The following is a 12956-nucleotide window of genomic DNA, read 5'->3' on the forward strand; positions in this document are numbered from 1 at the left end:
CATCCACGTTGTTTTCCCGGCGCTTGGTGATGCCATGACAACCGGGAAAAAGAAGTACATTTTCACGCATGCGCATATTTCATTTCCGCATTATTACTATCGGAAATGATAGTAATAATGATAGGAAATGATAGTAATAAAAGGAAATATCAAAACTTTATTACTATCAAAGGAAATGATAGTAATAAAGTTTTTGCTACTATAACACGGTCGCAGAAACTGCCGTGTGACCGCAAGTGGGGCTGCACCGGTGCTAACACGCTTCTCTCTAGTAAGCAGGGTTGTGACGTGTGAACGCTGCGCAAAATTTACACCGGTGTAAGATATATCGCAACAAAATACATCGGTGCAGCATCGATGCAAATATGTGCCGTGTGAACACCCTATATGACAGGTCTACCCGACTCATCACACATACATTTACAGCCCAGCAACGTGCAAACGAATGTTCCTTAAAAGTAGCGTGGATTTTGGGGCAACATAAAAAAACATTTAGTGATGGGACAGTTGTGAAGGAGTGCTTAAACGCCGTTGCTGAGACATTGATCTGCTCATTGATCTGCAAGGAAATGCTGCATTAAGAGATGTGCTTCGGCAGCGCATTGATACGAAGCTCAGATATCAATGCGCTGCCGAAGCGCGCAGAAGGTACGCCTGTCATTATAGTGCGGACTTTCCATAGCATAGAAAATCGCTACGTTTCAATTTGTGTAACTGAACTTGTTTCATATCACTGCTCATATAAACCTATGTAAACAGGAAAAACGCGGAAGAGTTTGGTCGCATCTAACTACAGCCCCAAAAAATACCGTTGGCCATACTGAGCCTAGCTACATTGCTAACAGGAATGACAGCGCGTCTGACTGTGTCTGACTGACTGGGAGGTCGCGCAAAGCTTGGATAGGTACGGAGCAGCTCGTCTCAATTCAGATAAGAGCATATTTCATTATGGAAGTACGGTGGACTGTTCCTTTAACAAATGAACTGTTGAGAAACATTATCAAAGGATCTCATAGAGAGATATGGTGAGGGGATTTTAATGCCCATAATAGCTTATGGGGAAGTAAACACACAGATCTAAATGGGGACACTGTTGAAGAAATGATAAATGAAAGAATGCTAGTATGTCTAAATAATGGCAGTGGTACACGGATGAATACACATAAGAATGAAACCTCATGTATTGACCTGACTTTAGTCGATAGGAAATTAGCCCGTAAATGTGAATGGGAGGTAGACCAGAAAACAAGCATTGGTAGTGATCATTTTCCTATCTTTTGTAAAATTGAAGTTGAAATGAAGACTGAAGAAAGTTACATTCATCATAAATGGCATTTTATGAAAGCAGACTGGGAGAAATTTTTAAAAAGTTGCAATGAAGAAATGAAAAATATTCCAAAAATTGATCAAACTATAGAGCAGATGAATGAAAATTTAAGCATCCTCATTCTTACTGCAGCTAGTCAGAGCATTCCTATTAGTAAGAGTCAGAAGAAGAGAGTGAATGTTCCATGGTGGAATGATAAATGTAAAGAAGTCATTAAGGACTGAAATAAAGCTTTTAAAAAACTGCGTAAAACATTAACTACAGATAACCTTGTGGAATACCAAAGGAAAACGGCTCTAGCGAGGAAAGTAATTAGAGGTAAAAAGGGAATCTTGGAGACAGTTTTGCTCTACAGTTGGAAGGGAAACAACCTTAGATAAGATGTGGATGATGGTCAAAAAGATGTCAGGTAGATATAAGCCTGCAAGTATTCCTGTACTAATTATGACAAGAATTTTAAAGCTGTATCAGATAAGGAAAAGGCTAATATGTTGGGTAAAATATTTGCAGATATTCATAAAGGTGATCATTTAGACCAGGGGTCACCAAACTTTTTTCTCTGGGGGCCACATTGTCGTTCCTGACTGTGATGGGGGCCGGGGTCGGGTCAGCTATATCACATAGAATTGTATAACCCAGACAAATATGACCACCAGCAGGCCTCATTGTGTAGTAGAGATTACTAGCCTGGCACGGCCATCCCCACTACTATATCCACACTACTATATCAACACTTGATTCCTGGCACATATTTGTTTATCTTTACTAGTGGTTTGCAAAAGTAGTAATCAAGTCTTCACACTTTGTTTTAATTTGAAATACCACTGATATTCCATTTATTTATTTTCTAATAAAAATAATATCAAAGCTGTCAAGGTAAGAAACATCTGCCTAGTTGAGGTGATTGACACTGGCAAAGGTGAGTGGAAAATTATAAATTGTAGGTAGGCCTGTTGATATTATTAATAATATTAATAATAATTGTATGCAGCACTTAATAAAGGTCAAATAAATAGGCCTATAAAATAAATACATTTAAAAAAACAGTGAAATTATAATAATATGAGCAATAGATCAATAGATCACAACAGTTGTGCTGTGTCCTGCACGTCATTGCTCTCATCCATGGCCAAAGCAAAAAACTCGAATTCTGACGCTCTCTCATTCAGCTGGTCATAGTAGGCGCGGAGAGACTCACCGCGTTGAGCGCATCCTTCTTGTCGGGACACACCTCCTCGGCCACAGCAAGCATGCATACTTTAACAAAGTCCCCATCAGTAAACGGCTTTCCATGGGTAGCTAGTAGGTGAGCTACCTTATAGCTAGCTCGGACAGCAGCCTGGTTGATCTGGGTTTGGCGAAGGAATACATTCTGTTGTGCAGCCAGTCCGCATTTCATCCTCCGAATCCTGTCTTCTCTTGTTTGCCCTCGCAAACTAGCATACTCTTTGTGGCATAGTTCGAATTACGTGGGAGCCAATGGGAGCTGAGCTCCCATTCCCTCAGGCTCCCATGAAAGAAGCAAACTTAATTTTCTGTGGAAGTCTCTCAAATACGTCATATATCACCATAATAAGCTTGAATAGCCTATATCACCATATAAATATAAATAAAACTCATTTCATTTCCGATCACCATGCAGCCATAACTTTGTATTGAACGTGTTATTAAACCGCAACATGTACAGCTGTACTTCACCACCACACCACTATGCGCGCAAACTGAAATTTGCAGCCTGCGAAATCGAATGTGAAGTTAAGTCCGAAGAAGACTTGTCCTCTATCTCACAACGATCTTCCTTTGTTTAACAATATATATATATATATATATATATATATATATATATATATAATTATATATACTATATATATATATAATTTGTTTAACTATATATATATATATATATATATATATATATATATATATATATGCAACACCGTGTGTGTGTGTGTGTGCGTGCGTGCGCCTGTGTGTGAAAGCTGTGCACTGCAGTGCGCAAAAGTGCGCTGGTCCAGGAGAGCGAGTATGCATTGCTTTTTAAAATAGAGACCCCCATAGGGTCAAATTTATAATTCGAACCCTGCTTTGTGGCGGGTTTCATAGTGACGACGCAGATTATATTCTTTGAAAACCGGCACACTTTCTTTACATACAAGACAAACTGCACGGTCCTTACACTGAACGAAAAAATAAATCGGTGGTCCACTGTTCTTTAAAAACTCTGCACTCTCTGCCAGCTTTTCGCTGACCGCTAGCCATTTTGCTGTCCTGAACACTGACAGTTCTCTGCGCGTGCGCTGCCTGTCACTGCTTGATCGCGAGCATATGACGAAAATTCGGAAAATATGAATAGTTCAGTTTATAACTAAATATCAATTTTAATTGATAAAATCAACAAAATACAAGATGCAGACATGTTATTATTTGCCAAAAAGCAATTTAAAAAAATAGGCCATGACCACTTTTGGGGATTGCCTCATAGGGCCGGTTCAAGTGATGGGGGGCAGAGGGGCTGGGGGGCCGGTCAAAGGGGGGTGGCGGGCCGGATCTGGCCCGCGGGCCGTAGTTTGGTGACCCCTGATTTAGACGATTGTTTTTAAAAAAAAAAAAAGGAAAGAGGATATATTAAAGGCGAATGAAGGTATCCTAAATGCTAAACCTGAAACAGGGTCTATACTTGATAATGAATTTAATATGTCAGAATTGAAAATGGCAGTAGCTAATACAGCAGACTCCTCACCCGGAAGTGATGATTTGTGTTATGCTACTGTTACGTGAGAGGTTATCCCAAAAAAGCCCAACACCGAATTCGGTTATAGAAAAGTTTTAACATTAATCAGAAGTGAAACATGTTCAAACAAAACCCCAACACGTTATACACAAAACCCTAGGCCTAGGTCACAAAACAAAAGGTTCCCTTTTCAAACCACATCAAAATACAGACATATTCGTAACATAAATTCTGTGTCCTTGATATTTTATCTCACGGTCCCTTTGTGCCTCGCGTTAGGCAAGCGCTGGTCAGCAGGTCCCATTGCCCCGACCGTCAAACTGTTCACAGTCTTTAAATGTCCTCCGAAGTAACAGTGGTGTTTCCAGAGGCATCCGTGAAGGGAAAAGTCCGAAAAGCATAATCCAACGCGAGGGGAAAAATATCCAAAAAAGAACAGAGTCTCTGAAGCGAGGGCACCGAGAGCTGTCCAGCTGTGTCGAGCGCATCCGAGAGTGTGTCGCCACAACGTCTCGGCCTGAAGTTGTTCACGTGAACTTTTAATTGACATCAGCCAGGCACCGCGTGGCACCTGCAGCTCGCTGGAATGTCTCCCTCATGAACTTTATCCAAGAGCCAAAATCGAGTGGGGTGTAACATAATGATTATCAGAAATGTCCATCTTGCACAAGTAATCATAGAATAACAGAAAATCACCCCAATAAAATATAGAAATGCTCTTAACATCCAAACACAGGATATTTACATATTGCAATGGAAATAAATAACTGAATAAATAATAAAAATGAAAAAAAAAAACCACTTGTACATCACACTACAGTGCCTTGCAAAAGTATTCATACTCCTTGAACTTTTTCACATTTTTCCACCTTACAACCACAAACTTAAAAGTTTTTTATTGAGATTTTATGTGATAGACCAACACAGAGTAGCACATAATTGTGACGTGAAACGAAAATGATAAATGGTCTTCAAAATTTTAAACAAATAAAAATCGGAAAAATGTGGTGTGCATTAATATTCAGCCCCCTGTACTCTGATACCTCTAAATACAATCCAGTGCAATCGACTGCCTTCAGAAGTCATCTAATTAGTTAATAGAGTCCTACTGTGTGTAATTTACTCTCAGCATAAATACACTTGTTCTGTGAAGGCCTCAGTGGTTTGTTAGAGAACACTGAAGAACAAACAGCATCATGAAGACCAAAGAACTCACCAGACAGGTCAGGGATAAAGTTCTGGAGAAGTTTAAAGCAGGGTTAGGTTATAAAAAAATATCCCAAGCTCTGAACATCTCAAGAAGCACTGTTCAATCCATCATTCAAAAATGGAAAAAGTATGGCACAACTGCAAACCTACCAAGACATGGCCGTCCACCTAAAGTGACAGAGCGAGCAAGGAGAGCACTGGTCAGAGAAGCAGCCAAGAGGCCCATGATCACTCTGGAGGAGCTGCAGAAATCCACAGCTCAGCTGGGAGAATCTGTGCACAGGGCAACTATAAGTCGTACACTTCACAAATCTGGCCTTTTTGGAAGAGTGGCAAGAAGAAAGCCATTGTTGAAAGACAGGCATAAGAAGTCCTGTTTGCCAGAAGCCATGTAGGGGACACAGCAAACATGTGGAAGAAGGTGCTTTGGTCAGATGAGACCAAAGTTGAACTTTTTGGCCTAAATGCAAAGCGCTATGTGTGGCGGAAAACTAACACTGCTCATCACCCTGCACACACCATCCCCACTGTGAAACATGGTGGTGGCATCATCATGCTATGGGGATGCTTTTCTTCAGCAGGGACAGGGAAGCTGGTCAGAGTTGATGGGAAGATGGATGGAGCTAAATACAGGGCAATCCTGGAAGAAAACCTGTTGGAGGCTGCAAAAGGCTTGAGACTGGGAAGGAGATTCACCTTCCAGCAAGACAATGACCCTAAACATACAGCCAGAGCTACAATGGAATGGTTTAGATCAAAGAATATTCATGTGTTAGAATGGCTCAGTCAAAATCCAGACCTAAATCCCATTGAGCATCTGTGGCAAGACTTGAAATTTGCTGTTCACAGATGCTCTCCATCCAATCCGGCTGAGCTTGAGCTATTTTGCAAAGAAGAATGGGCAAAAATTTCAGTGTCTAGATGTGCAAAGCTGGTAGAGACATACCACAAAAGACTTGCAGCTGTAATTGCAGCAAAAGGTGGCTCTACAAAGTATTGACACGGGGGCTGAATACTAATGCACATCACATTCTTCAGATTTTTATTTGTTTAAAATTTTGAAGACCATTTATCATTTTCGTTTCACTTCACAATTATGTGCTACTCTGTGTTGGTCTATCACATAAAATCTCAATTAAAAACTTTTAAGTTTGTGGTTGTAAGGTGGAAAAATGTGAAAAAGTTCAAGGGGTATGAATACCTTTTCAAAGCACTGTATGTTTAGAAAACTTCCTGTGGAAGTACTGGAAAAGATACTTGAGTTATTTAATCAAATTTGGAAAGAAGGAAAATTACCTAAAACATGGAAGAATTGTTGCCTTTTTCCATTTCCTAAGCCAGGGAAAGACCCTAGTAACCCAGGTAATTACAGGCCCATAGCTTTAACTTCACACCTAGGAAAGCTTATGGAAAAATTGGTAGTGGGTCGTCTGAATTATTTCTTAGAAAAGAAATGCTTGCTTAAAAGCTATCAAAAGGATTTAGGAGTAAATCATCCACTGATGCTCTTGTTAAACTTTGTAATGAGGTTGAAAAGTCTTTAGTTATGAAGGAGGTGATGGCAGCTGTTTTTCTGGATATTGAAAAAGCTTATGACACCATGTGGAGAGAGGGCCTATTAATTAAGTTGGAGAAAATTGGGATAAATGAGAGAATGTTCAGTTTCATTTTAGATTTTTGACACATCGTACAACCCCGATTCCAAAAAAGTTGGGACAAAGTACAAATTGTAAATAAAAACGGAATGCAATAATTTACAAATCTCAGAAACTGATATTATATTCACAGTAGAACATAGACAACATATCAAATGTTGAAAGTGAGATTTTGAAATTTCATGCCAAATATTGGCTCATTTGAAATTTCATGACAGCAACACATCTCAAAGTTGGGACAGGGGCAATAAGAGGCTGGAAAAGTTAAAGGTACAAAAAAGGAACAGCTGGAGGACCAAATTGCAACTCATTAGGTCAATTGGCAATAGGTCATTAACATGACTGGGTATAAAAAGAGCATCTTGGAGTGGCAGCGGCTCTCAGAAGTAAAGATGGGAAGAGGATCACCAATCCCCCTAATTCTGTGCCGACAAATAGTGGAGCAATATCAGAAAGGAGTTCGACAGTGTAAAATTGCAAAGAGTTTGAACATATCATCATCTACAGTGCATAATATCATCAAAAGATTCAGAGAATCTGGAAGAATCTCTGTGCGTAAGGGTCAAGGCCGGAAAACCATACTGGGTGCCTGTGATCTTCGGGCCTTTAGACGGCACTGCATCACATACAGGCATACTTCTGTATTGGAAATCACAAAATAGGCTCAGGAATATTTCCAAAGAACATTATCTGTGAACACAATTCACCGTGCCATCTGCCGTTGCCAGCTAAAACTCTATAGTTCAAAGAAGAAGCCATATCTAAACATGATCCAGAAGCGCAGACGTCTTCTCTGGGCCAAGGCTCATTTAAAATGGACTGTGGCAAAGTGGAAAACTGTTCTGTAGTCAGACGAATCAAAATTTGAAGTTCTTTATGGAAATCAGGGACGCCGTGTCATTCAGACTAAAGAGGAGAAGGACGACCCAAGTTGTTATCAGCGCTCAGTTCAGAAGCCTGCATCTCTGATGGTATGGGATTGCATTAGTGCGTATGGCATGGGCAACTTACACATCTGGAAAGACACCATCAATGCTGAAAGGTATATCCAGGTTCTAGAGCAACATATGCTCCCATCCAGACGACGTCTCTTTCAGGGAAGACCTTGCATTTTCCAACATGACAATGCCAAACCACCTACTGCATCAATTACAGCATCATGGCTGCGTAGAAGAAGGGTCCGGGTACTGAACTGGCCAGCTTGCAGTCCAGATCTTTCACCCGTAGAAAACATTTGGCGCATCACAAAACGGAAGATACGACAAAAAAGACCTAAGACATTTGAGCAACTAGAATCCTACATTAGACAAGAATGGGTTAACATTCCTATCCCTAAACTTGAGCAACTTGTTTTCTCAGTCCCCAGACGTTTACAGACTGTTGTAAAGAGAAAAGGGGATGTCTCACAGTGGTAAACATGGCCTTGTCCCAACTTTTTTGAGATGTGTTGTTGTCATGAAATTTAAAATCTCCTTTTTCTCTTTAAATGATACATTTTCTCAGTTTAAACATTTGATATGTCATCTATGTTCTATTCTGAATAAAATATGGAATTTTGAAACTTCCAGATCATTGCAATCCGTTTTTATTTACAATTTGTACTTTGTCCCAACTTTTTTGGAATCGGGGTTGTACTTTGAGGGTAAGAGTAGGCAATGGATTGTCAGAAGAATATATGGTAGAAAGTGGAATCCTCCAGGGAAGCGTTATAAGCCCTGTTCTATTTAATATAATGATTAATGACATATTTGAGAGAGGAGGTGAAGGACTATTGCATGCAGATGATGCTGTTGTATGGAAAAGGGGACGTAATGTCCCATATATAATAGATAGCATACAAAAAGAAATGCAAATATTAGAACAACGGGGAATAGATTGGGGATTTAAATTCTCTTTACCAAAACCTAAGGTAATGTTTTTTACCAGAAAGAAGATCCCAGAGAACTTCAAAATAACGTTGTACAACCAACCACTTGAAAGAGTAAATAATTTTAAACATCTTGGAATCTTTAAGGATAAAAGAATGACATGGAAACATCATATAGCACATGTAGAAACTAAGTGTAAAAAAGTATTGAATCTTATGAGGATGATTTCTGGGCAGTACTGGGGTGCAGACAAACAATCACTGATGAATACTTAAAGCATTAATCAGATCAACCATAGATTATGGTTGCATAGTGTATAGCTCTGCATGTGCAACATCTCTCAGGAAACTTGATAGAGTTCAGTTTAAAGGTTTAAGGATTGCTATAGGAGCTATCAAAACAACTCCTATCTGTGCACTGTTAGTAGAAGCTGAAGAAACCCCACTTAAACTAAGTTTTGATAAATTGTCCTTAACATACTGGGTGAGACTTAAAGGAACAGTCCACCGTACTTCCATAATGAAATATGCTCTTATCTGAATTGAGACGAGCTGCTCTGTACCTCTCCGAGCTTTGCGCGACCTCCCAGTCAGTCAGACGCAGTCAGACGCGCTGTCACTCCTGTTAGCAATGTAGCTAGGCTCAGTATGGCCAATGGTATTTTTTGGGGCTGTAGTTAGATGCGACCAAACTCTTCCGCGTTTTTCCTGTTTACATTGGTTTATATGACCAGTGATATGAAAAAAGTTCAGTTACACAAATTGAAACATAGCGATTTTCTATGCTATGGAAAGTCCGCACTATAATGACAGGCGTACTAACACCTTCTGCGCGCTTCGGCAGCACATTGATATCTGATCTCCGTATCAATGCGCTGCCGAAGCGCGCAGAAGGTGTTAGTACGCCTGTCATTATAGTGCGGACTTTCCATAGCATAGAAAATCGCTATGTTTCAATTTGTGTAACTGAACTTTTTTCATATCACTGGTCATATAAACCTATGTAAACAGGAAAAACGCGGAAGAGTTTGGTCGCATCTAACTACAGCCCCAAAAAATACCATTGGCCATACTGAGCCTAGCTACATTGCTAACAAGAGTGACAGCGCATCTGACTGCGTCTGACTGACTGGGAGGTCGCGCAAAGCTCGGAGAGGTACAGAGCAGCTCGTCTCAATTCAGATAAGAGCATATTTCATTATGGAAGTACGGTGGACTGTTCCTTTAAGTCTCACCCAGTATGTTAAGGACAATTTATCAAAACTTAGTTTAAGTGGGGTTTCTTCAGCTTCTACTAACAGTGCACAGATAGGAGTTGTTTTGATAGCTCCTATAGCAATCCTTAAACCTTTAAACTGAACTCTATCAAGTTTCCTGAGAGTAACCTGCCCGCGCTGATTCTTTGGGGGGGGGGGGGGGGGGGGTGAGTGAGTGAGTGAGTGAGTGTGTGTGTGTGTGAGTGAGAGAGAGAGAGTGAGAGTGTGTGAGTGTGTGTGAGTGAGAGAGAGAGTGAGAGAGTGTGTGTGTGTGAGTGAGAGAGTATGTGTGTGAGTGAGAGAGTGTGTGTGAGAGTGTGTGTGAGTGAGAGAGTGTGAGTGAGTGAGTGAGTGAGTGAGTGAGTGAGTGTGTGTGTGTGTGTGTGTGAGAGTGTGTGTGTGTGAGAGAGAGAGTGTGTGTGTGTGTGTGTGTGTGTGTGTGTGTATGTGTGTGTGTGTGTGTGTGTGTGTGTGTGAGAGAGAGTGTGTGTGTCAGAGTTGCATGTTGACCATTAAATTGGCTTGAATTTGTTAATCATGACAAGTTTTTTCTTGTGTGTTTGCTTGCCATTTTAGTACAATTTTTAAGTCAGAAAACCCCAGAACCCAGGAGCTTCAGGGGGCTTCGCCCCCCTTGTCCCCCCACCAGGGCGCTGCCCTGGACCAGCTGGGGGCCTGCGGCCCCCAGACCCCCGGCTAAAATTTTCAGATAATTTCACTAGCCCCAAATAACATCCCTGAACATTGTTGCTCGTCTGCAGTTTGCTAAAGATCACGTGGACAAGCCAGAAGGCTATTGGAAAAATGTTTTGTGGATGGGATGAGACCAAAATAGAACTTTTTGGTTTAAATGAGAAGCGTTCTGTTTGGAGAAAGGAAAACACTGCGTTCCAGCATAAGAACCTTATCTCATCTGTGAAACATGGTGGTGGTAGTATCATGGTTTAGGCCTGTTTTGCTGCATCTGGTCCAGGACGGCTTGCCATCATTGACAGAACAATGAATTCTGAATTATACCAGCGAATTCTAAAGGAAAATGTCAGGACATCTGTCCATGAACTGCATCTCAAGAGAAGATGGGTCATGCAGCAAGACAACGACCCTAAGCACACAAGTCATTCTACCAAAGAATGGTTAAAGAAGAATAAAGTTAATGTTTTGGAATGGCCAAGTCAAAGTCCTGACCTTAATCCAATCGAAATGTTGTGGAAGGACCTGAAGTGAGCAGTTCATGTGAGGAAACCCACCAACATCTCAGAGTTGAAGCTGTTCTGTATGGAGGAATGGGCTAAAATTCCTCCAAGCCAGTGTGCAGGACTGATCAACAGTTACCGGAAACGTTTAGTTGCAGTTATTGCTGCACAAGGGGGTCACACCAGATACTGAAAGCAAAGGTTCACATACTTTTGCCACTCACAGATATGTAATATTGGATCATTTTCCTCAATAAATAAATGACCAAGTATAATATTTTTGTCTCATTTGTTTAACTGGGTTCTCTTTATCTACTTTTAGGACTTGTGTGAAAATCTGATGATGTTTTAGGTCATATTTATGCAGAAATATAGAACATTCTAAAGGGTTCACAAACTTTCAAGCACCACTGTATGTATACATCCATGATAGCCTATAATACAGCATGTAATAATAATAATAATAGCTTATGTTGCAAAAATGGTCAGATCTCAAACTCACCACCAAAAATAACATGGTTGTGGAATTTCTTTATTTCCTCCTTTTAATTATATTTCAGATCAGTCAGATCCAGGCATCAGTAATGTTCAGCCTTCAGCTGGATATTGTAGTCTGGAACCACCCTGCAACCGTGAGCGATGAGAGTGAACTGATGTCCTCCACCCCACCATGCTAGCACACCACCACCTTCCAGACTCGTTGCAACAAGGTAGGCAGACTTGGCAATTGCCTAGGGCCCCAGCCCTCAAAGGGCCCCCGTTGCCGAACGACTGGTTATGTATTCAATAGCAATGACAACTTTTTGAGTGCGGCAGCACAGCGCCTAATGACACTTGTTGAAATACCCTAGTTCCAAGGGGGGGGGCCCCTAATGCACAACAGCGCCTCCCTACATGCTTTGGCCGAAAAGTGCAATGACAGTCTGTTGTCAACCCCTCAATGCCCATCTCTGTCCAGTCAAGTGGTTACAGAGCTCCGCAGCAAAAAAAATAAAATAAAATATGAAGCGAAATTACCCCTCAGGGAGCCAGAAGAGAAAGAAGAAAAGGGAAGAGGAAGACAGAAAAAAACAAGACACTGGTAAGTGAGAATGTACACACTCATTAATACCAAGCAGGTCAACAAGCAAATTTGGTAGCTAGCTTACGTTAATGGTAGTTATCTTGTAGACAGTGTTTATAACAGTGATGTAAACGTTGTCATGCACAACAGGCTTACAAACTTGCAAGGACTAAAAATTCTAATATGTGCTACACAAATAGGTGAAAGACTGTCAACTTCTCCCAGAATAACTAATTGTGTTTATCAAAATGTCATAGTCAGAGTTAGTTTCAGCGAGCTGCATGGCTTTCATCAGAAGTAGCTAGTGTGTCGTGAGCATGAATGGAGTAGGACAGGGGATGGCTCACAAGAAAGCTCTTTTTTACATAAATAGCCTATTTATGTAAAAAAGTGGCACTGATGTCAATTGAATGTGATGTCCGCAGGTCTTTGGACATGGAGGGTATTGTGGCTGCCTTTGCTGAAGCCAAAGCCCGCAAGCAGCAGTTTTAGACATTTTGCCCATGATTCTAGTTGTGTATTCTTAAATTTTTATGTGTTTTTCTATACCTTTTGCACTTTTCTGTGTGTGCTGGTTCTTATTAAGATTCTTATTCATGTTTGTAATCATTTAATCACCATTTGAAGTTATTTCTACTTGTGTATATACTGTAAA

Source organism: Neoarius graeffei, chromosome 2, assembly GCF_027579695.1.
Source record: "Neoarius graeffei isolate fNeoGra1 chromosome 2, fNeoGra1.pri, whole genome shotgun sequence".
Taxonomy (NCBI): Eukaryota; Metazoa; Chordata; class Actinopteri; order Siluriformes; family Ariidae; genus Neoarius; species Neoarius graeffei.